At 37.8% G+C, this 7,444-nt stretch overlaps 1 long non-coding RNA gene across 1 annotated transcript in view; it reads right to left on the minus strand.

The window, feature by feature from the left end:
* The window catches only part of LOC135104876 (uncharacterized), a 106,402-nt gene extending 105,267 nt beyond the window's left edge, over positions 1 to 1,135 (minus strand). The window contains exon 1 of the long non-coding RNA XR_010270577.1: positions 1,058 to 1,135. This is a non-coding gene — a long non-coding RNA (uncharacterized LOC135104876). The remainder of the gene's footprint in view (positions 1 to 1,057) is intronic.
* Between the last annotated feature and the right edge of the window lie 6,309 nt (positions 1,136 to 7,444).

Consider the following 7,444-nt stretch of genomic DNA (forward strand, 5'->3'; position numbering starts at 1 on the left):
AAAAAGACGGCACATGTTCTAGATAAGAGAAAATGGGAGTTAAATACGACCACATACCAAAAAAATAATAAAATAAGGGATAACTATACAAAATGCAGGTAATCGTTTGAAAAAAAAAAATGACGAGTATGTTCCAATTAAGCTTGAGGAAATATTGGATGGATAAGATTATATATAACCTGAAAGCGAATACAAGTTTTTCTAGGTAAGTGACCTGGCTGAAGTTGACACATAATTATCCGAGTCATTTCCAAAAAAATGGCTTACAAGTTGCTGTGAGGAGTTAAGAGGATGCGTGATTTACAAACTGTGCGCTTATTTAACTCTATTTTGTGTACATAGGAATTCGTTTAAGCGACCTGGTAAGCCTTATAGTGTTTGTGAGACAGGAGGACAACGAGGTACAGGAGAATGCAGGAGAGCACATAATTTACTGAGACGGAGAGGTAATGTTCCATGGTCGTCCACCGTCAAGGACACAGCACATCATTAAAGACAAGGTGTGGGAAAGATGCGTGTGTTAAGAGTGTTAGCTGTGAAGACCCAGAAAGATTTGAGTAAAAGAATCCGTATTAGATTGTTGTATGAAATTATATGAGAGAGAGAGAGAGAGAGAGAGAGAGAGAGAGAGAGAGAGAGAGAGAGAGAGAGAGAGAGAGAGAGAGAGAGAGAGAGAGAGAGAGAGAGAGAGAGAGAGAAGGGGGAGAAGGAAGATGGAATGAAAAGAAAAGGAAGAAAAAAGAAAAGGAAGAACAGAAACACAGAAAGAAAGAAAAAAAAAAAGAAAGAACGAAAGGAAAGAAGAAACAAAGAAAGACAGAGGTAAAACACACACACACACACACACACACACACACACACACACACACACACACACACACACACACACACACACACACACACACACACACAACCAATACACCAAAATAAAGAACACTGAACAAATTACACACACAAAAAAGTGAAAAAAAAAATACAGATTCATGAAAAAGAAAATCAAATGAACCACAGCCAGAGGACGTAATGAGAAGGGGCAGACACACACACCTGTACTCACCATCGCGATGCTCAGGTGGACTCAGGGTGGACACATGTATTTAAATGAGGCTGGGAGGAGTGGGAGGCGCCCGGCAGCCAACGTCTGGGTGTGTGGGAGGAGAGAAGATGGTTAGATTATGTGTGGTGGAAATGTAACAGACGGGTAATGAGAGGGTAAAAATGATAAAGGTGGGTTTACCGCGGGCCGTTTTTTTTCCCTCCCGGTTGCCATCCAAAAAACATTTACACAGTCGAGACCAGTTGCTGGCCCACTGGCTCGCTGCATAAATAAATAGAAATAAAATAAATAATATAATAAAATAAATAAATAAAAAAATAAAAATAAATAAATAAAATTAAATAGATAAATAAATAAAAATAAATGTGGTAATAATAATAAAATAAATAAATAAGATAAACAGCACCCCGCTGGCCCGCTGCATCAAAAAAATAAATAAATATAAATAAATAAATAAGTAGATAAATAAAACAATCAAGGATGGAGTCCTCCTCCGCCGAATTGGTTGCCATAGTTTACGATTTTTGTAGTGCTTGAAGAAAAGCAAAAGAAGAAATGATTGTCTAACTTGTTCCTGGTATATATATAGCCTTGCAGGATGTGGTGCTCATGATGCCTTCTGAGACACACATGCTGGTGGTCGCTGCTTCCTCAGTGACGATGTAAATAAACCAATTCCGTGTCTATTTTCCAAATTTTGATAAATTTAAAATATTTTATTTTTTTATTGTATGTAATGGTAGTGTCAATGGTTATTACTAAAACTTTACAAGAACATTCCTCTTACTTTCAATTCTATATTAATAGTTATTCTCATTTCTGGAAAAATCAGACCGACAAAGCGGTTTCCCGGCTGGTCCAGCAATTCAGCAAATCCCGGCTGCATTTCGCTCCCGGCTGCAAACAGCCCGGGAATTGCCTATGTAAACCCTCCTTAAGTTAGGGATGGTGAACGACTGGCTGGGTGACTGAGTAGCTGAGAGTGGCTGGGTGAATGGCTTAGTGGATGAATAACACACTCCTTGACTGAATGGTTGACTATTGATTAACTGGGTCACTGACTGAATCACTGACTGATTAGCTGAGTGGCTGGATGAATAGTCGACTCACTGACTGATTGACTGAATGGCTGAATAAGTGAATAACAAATTAACTGACTGAATAAATGACTGACTAAAAGAATGACCGATTTACTGATCTGACTTGCTGCCTGACTGACTTACCGACTGACTAACTGAAATTTGTGACGAGCTGAACAACCATCTCTTACTGAACAACCATCTTACTGACTGATTAACTGAATAACTTAACAACTTACTGACTTAGCGATTCACCTCACTGTTAGGAATAGGCAGGGTATCAAGTGTTATACCATAGTTTTTTCTTCCTCTTTTTCCTTCAATTCATTACCCTGCCTGTCCCTAACCGCATGACCTGCTGACGGATTAACCCACAGGCAGACAGGCGCGTGACACCAGGTAACTCTAAACTAGGCTGCGCAGGAGGGACTTATTTTCATGCTCCAGTGCGTCGACCCTTCCCATTCCGTCCCCTGCTGCCAATATTTCAAGTGTTTCACCTCTATCGTCCTCCTTCCCCGCCCACAACCTCTCACTTAATTCAAATAACGCCCTTTTCCTCTTCCCTTATCCTCCCTTAACCCCCTCTTGGCGCCCTTTCTCATTCCCCTGCTGCCTTCCTGTCTCTGGTTGACTTTGTAGATGTAAGAGTTGAGATTTGTGGTGTTTTTATTTATTTATTTATTTATCTTTTTTTATTTTTTTTTTATGTTCAGTTGTTACCTATAAGGAGTTATTTTGTGTATACTTCTGTGATGTATTTTGTGTTTTTTTTTTTTTTGGAGTATGTGGTTAATACATCTATCTATCTATCTATCTATCTATCTATTCTTTCTTTTTTTCTTTTTTCTTCTTTTAAACTTACGTACTAGTATTTATTCATCTATCAATACATGCATCTATCTACCTACTAGCCTATATCTTTATCTTTCTAACCATATATCTATCTAGTTCTCTATCTAATTATCTATCAACATATCTATTAAGACAATTATCGAGCATAGGTCACAAAGATTAGAGCCACATTTATAAACATTTAAGTGATTTACGTAATAGCATCGTACAGCTCTCTCTCTCTCTCTCTCTCTCTCTCTCTCTCTCTCTCTCTCTCTCTCTCTCTCTCTCTCTCTCTCTCTCCTCTCTCTCTCTCTCTCTCTTCACTTCAAAGAATAACAAAGATCTAACCAATTCCTCTCCACTTACCTGTCTCCTATCTGTCAACTCCAGCCCACCTCAGCTCACCTCCCCGTCTGGTTCCGTCTGCCTTGCCTACTTTTACTACTGCTGGGTTGCCATTTGTTAGTCTAACTGTCCATTTGTTACCTGTTCCAACGCTCTGTTTAAGATAAGGAGAAAAAAAATTGAGGGTCGTGTTTTGAAACGTTTAAGGTTCGCATGATGGCTGTTTTGAAGTGCCACGGAGATTATTAATAATATCTGGACCAGTTTACGTAAGGCAGAGGTTGTGAGGTCGAGATTTTGGTAAGAGAGCAAGGCAAAAGTAACCTTGTCTTGTGTGTGTGTGTGTGTGTGTGTGTGTGTGTGTGTGTGTGTGTGTGTGTGTGTGTGTGTGTGTGTTCTCATTTGTGTTTTCTCCATTGATAGCGCGCAGAATCCGTGTTAAACTCGCTAAAACCACGAAAACACCCTTAAAAGTCCTGGTGTGTGTGTGTGTGTGTGTGTGTGTGTGTGTGTGTGTGTGTGTGTGTGGTGGGGGGGTTTTCATGCATGTTTTTTTTTTTTTTTTCACATTGATAGCGTGTAGAACCCTTGTCAAACTATCGCTGTAATCATGAACACGCCATTAACAACCCCGCTAACTTCCTTTACAGCCTGTTACAAGTAGTCGAGGAAAGTAGAGAAGAAGACAGTCTGGGCCAAAGTAAAGCGAATGTTTCCTTTACTTTGATCTGGGGAGGCGTTGCGTTGTGACACTCTCGTCTTTGTAACGGTATTCCCCTTAATACTTCACAACCTGTATTTTCCTTATTTTTCATTCTTTCTTCCTCCATTCTCTTTATATTTTCATTTCTTTTTTTTTCACCTCAGCTCTTTCAACCAGTTTGCTGTCTTCCATTCAATTACTATTCCAGTGTCTTTTTAACAGCATTCCATGTTGTTTTTTTTGTTCTTTTGTTATTTTACTAACTGCATTTTCTTTATTTTGATTCTTTCCTTCTTCATTCTCTGTATATCTTCAAGGTGTTTCTTTCATTGAGCTCTTTCAACTAATCTTTTGTGCTCCATTCATTATTCTTCTGTCTCCTTAACGGCATTCCCTCATGAGGTTTTCAGTTCTTTTCTTACTTTATCGCACATATTTTCTTTTTTATCTTTATAATGTCTTCCTCCAGGCCGCTTTTTTCACCCAACTCCTTCAACCGGTCTCTTGTGTCCCAGTTCTAGGCTAAAGCCCATTGAAAAAAAAAAAAAAAAGAAAAAAAAAAAAAACCTAACCTAACCCAACCTAACACCAGAAAAACTGACCCTGGCAAACTAAATTAAATGCTGCAAGTAAACCAAGCTCAAACAAATTGACCTATCCTAACTTAACCTAATCTAACTAACCACAGAACACTAACAATAGCAAACTAGATTAATTGCCCCAAGTAAACCTAACTCCAGCAACCTAACTTAACCTAATCCAGCAGTCGGGAGTGTAGCCTTTGCACCGGTTACTCGCCCACGTGTTCCCTCTCACTCACTCTCTAGGTCATCGTTTACTTCTTTTTTCTTTTTCTTTTCCCTTATTGAACAAAATTTGTGTTTTTTTTCCTCAAACAAGTATTCTCCAAGAATGTCTCCTTCCTCTTCTTCTTCTATTTCTATTTTTCTTTCTCCTCCTCCTCCTCTTCTACTTTTTCTTCTTCTTTTCTTCTTCTTTTCTTTCTTCTTCTTCTTCTTCTATTCTTCTTCTAAATTATTATATACGGTTGCTGCAATCTCTTTCTCTCATCCTTATACTCTGGGAACCATAACAAAACAGATCAAATTTAGTGACTTCCAACGGACCACTTTTTTTTTTTCAGCTTTTCCAACGGAGAGAAATGTGGCGTTTTACTGCCGCCTCCCGGAGTGATAACCCTGCCTCCCGCTGCACTCCTGCACAGACATTACAACAAATCTTTAAGTTAGCAGTGGAATGTAACTGATATTTGTGATGTCTCTGCAACGAAAACTTGCATCTTATTCAGTCATAGCAGGTTAGGTCAGGTTAGCATGAGGTTGGCTGGAAATAGAAATAGAACTGTATGGAATGTTGATGACGATATGAGAAAAAAAAAACATTTAACACAGTTCAATAAATTTAAAAGAGTAGTTGTGCTGATGAAGTAAGAAAAAAAGTCCTAATATAAAATTACCTTGAAACACAAATAAAACTGTGAAATGTTGATGACGATATAAGAAAAAGAAAAAAAAAAAAGAAAATATTTTATAAAGCTGAAGAAATTTAAAAGGCGAGCTATGTTGATGAAGTAAAGAACAAAAATCATCATAACATAAAACTGACTTAAAATAAAACTGAATTGTATGAAATGTTGTTGACGATATAGGAAAAAGGGAATGAAAAAAAAAGAGGAAATATTTAACAAAACTGGAGAAACTTAAGTGAAAAAAGCTAGTTATGCTGATAGATCAAAGAACAAAGAGCATCAAGAAGTATTTGGTGTCACTGTCAAAATACACAACAACAACAACAACAACAACAACAACAACAACAACAACAGCAACAACAACAACAACAACAACAACAACAACAACAACAACGACGACGACGACGACAAAAGGAAATTAACAAAACTAGAGAAACCGAAGCGAAAAAGGCAACTTATATTAACGAAATACAGAAGACAAAGCATCAACAAGTATTAAAGTGTTATAGTCAATATATAAAACACAATGAAGCACCGCCGCCTGTCTCGTGTTTCTTGGGTTTCGCTTCAGCTACATCCAGCCTCTGTGGTTTTGTGGTTCGTGGTCAAATCAAAGAGTTCGGATGGCGGTTCGAGACCTGTTTAAGATACACGAAGAGGTATGAAAAATTTCGTATGTTTTTAAGCCATCTTTCCATCGTGTCTGGTGGAGGGATGTGTGTGTGTGTGTGTGTGTGTGTGTGTGTGTGTGTGTGTGTGTGTATGACATAATGAATGTGTGATGAGACCTGAATTGTTGAGCAGAATATTGACTTAAAAAAATTAAAGATGTGACGATGAGATAAAAATGTACGAGTCTGTAATTACTGGAATAAGGAAGTAAGGTAAGATGCAGACGAGGGGAAGGTAAGTGGTGGAAGGAGGAGGAGGAGGTGGAGGAGTTACACAGATACCCAGGCCACAACAGACCTTGCGGTCCTCACGAGGTGATCTAATCTAGAACTACTAAGATGATAGTTGAAGAAAACGACAGCAAAGCAAGGAGGAGGAGGAGAAGAAGAAGAAGAAGAAGAAGAAGAAGAAGAAGAAGAAGAAGAAGAAGAAGAAGAAGAAGAAGAGGAAGAAGAAGAAGAAGAAGAAGAAGAAGAAGAAGAAGAAGAAGAAGAAGAAGAAGAAGAAGAAGAAGAAGAGCCACTACCACCACAACAACTAAGCACAAACCAACAGAAAACAAACGCAAATATGAAAGAAAAGAGAATAAAAATATTAGAAAAAGGAACCTGACTAAAACAATGAAAAATAAAATAAGACACGAGAATGAAAAAAAAAGATAAGAAAAGATGAAAAGTTAATGAGAGACAGGAAATAATAAGTACCAGGATAAAAAAAAAAAATAGAATGTGAGATTTTTTTGTAAGATTCCTCTCAAAAAAAAAAAAAGTGACAGTAAAGCATCATAGGGAAAGAAAAAAGAAATGAAAGAAAGAAAGAAGGAAAGAAAGAAAGAAAGAAAGAGAAGAAAGAAAGAAAGAATGAAAAAAAAGAAGGAAAGGGAGGAAGAAATATAAAAAAAATAAAGAGCAGAAAAAAAAACAAGCGGTCAAGCAAACAAGCAAAAAAAGAAAGAAAAGGAAGAGAGAAAAATGATAAGAAACGAAAAGGAAAAGAAAGAAAAGAAAGAAAAAAGGAAAAAAGGCAAACCGCAACAAATGACCACAAATTCCTCGCAACGTGAGACGCGGCGAGGCTTTTTGCTCGATTGGTGGGTTTGTCTTACACACACACACACACACACACACACACACACACACACACACACACACACACACACACGGGAAGTTGAGATTCCCATACTGCTCACGAATAAAGGTTTTCATTGTTGAGGCAGCAATTACAGTTTTCTTCTTCCTTCTCCTCCTCCTCGTTATTACTAC

Source organism: Scylla paramamosain, chromosome 11, assembly GCF_035594125.1.
Source record: "Scylla paramamosain isolate STU-SP2022 chromosome 11, ASM3559412v1, whole genome shotgun sequence".
NCBI lineage: Eukaryota > Metazoa > Arthropoda > Malacostraca > Decapoda > Portunidae > Scylla > Scylla paramamosain.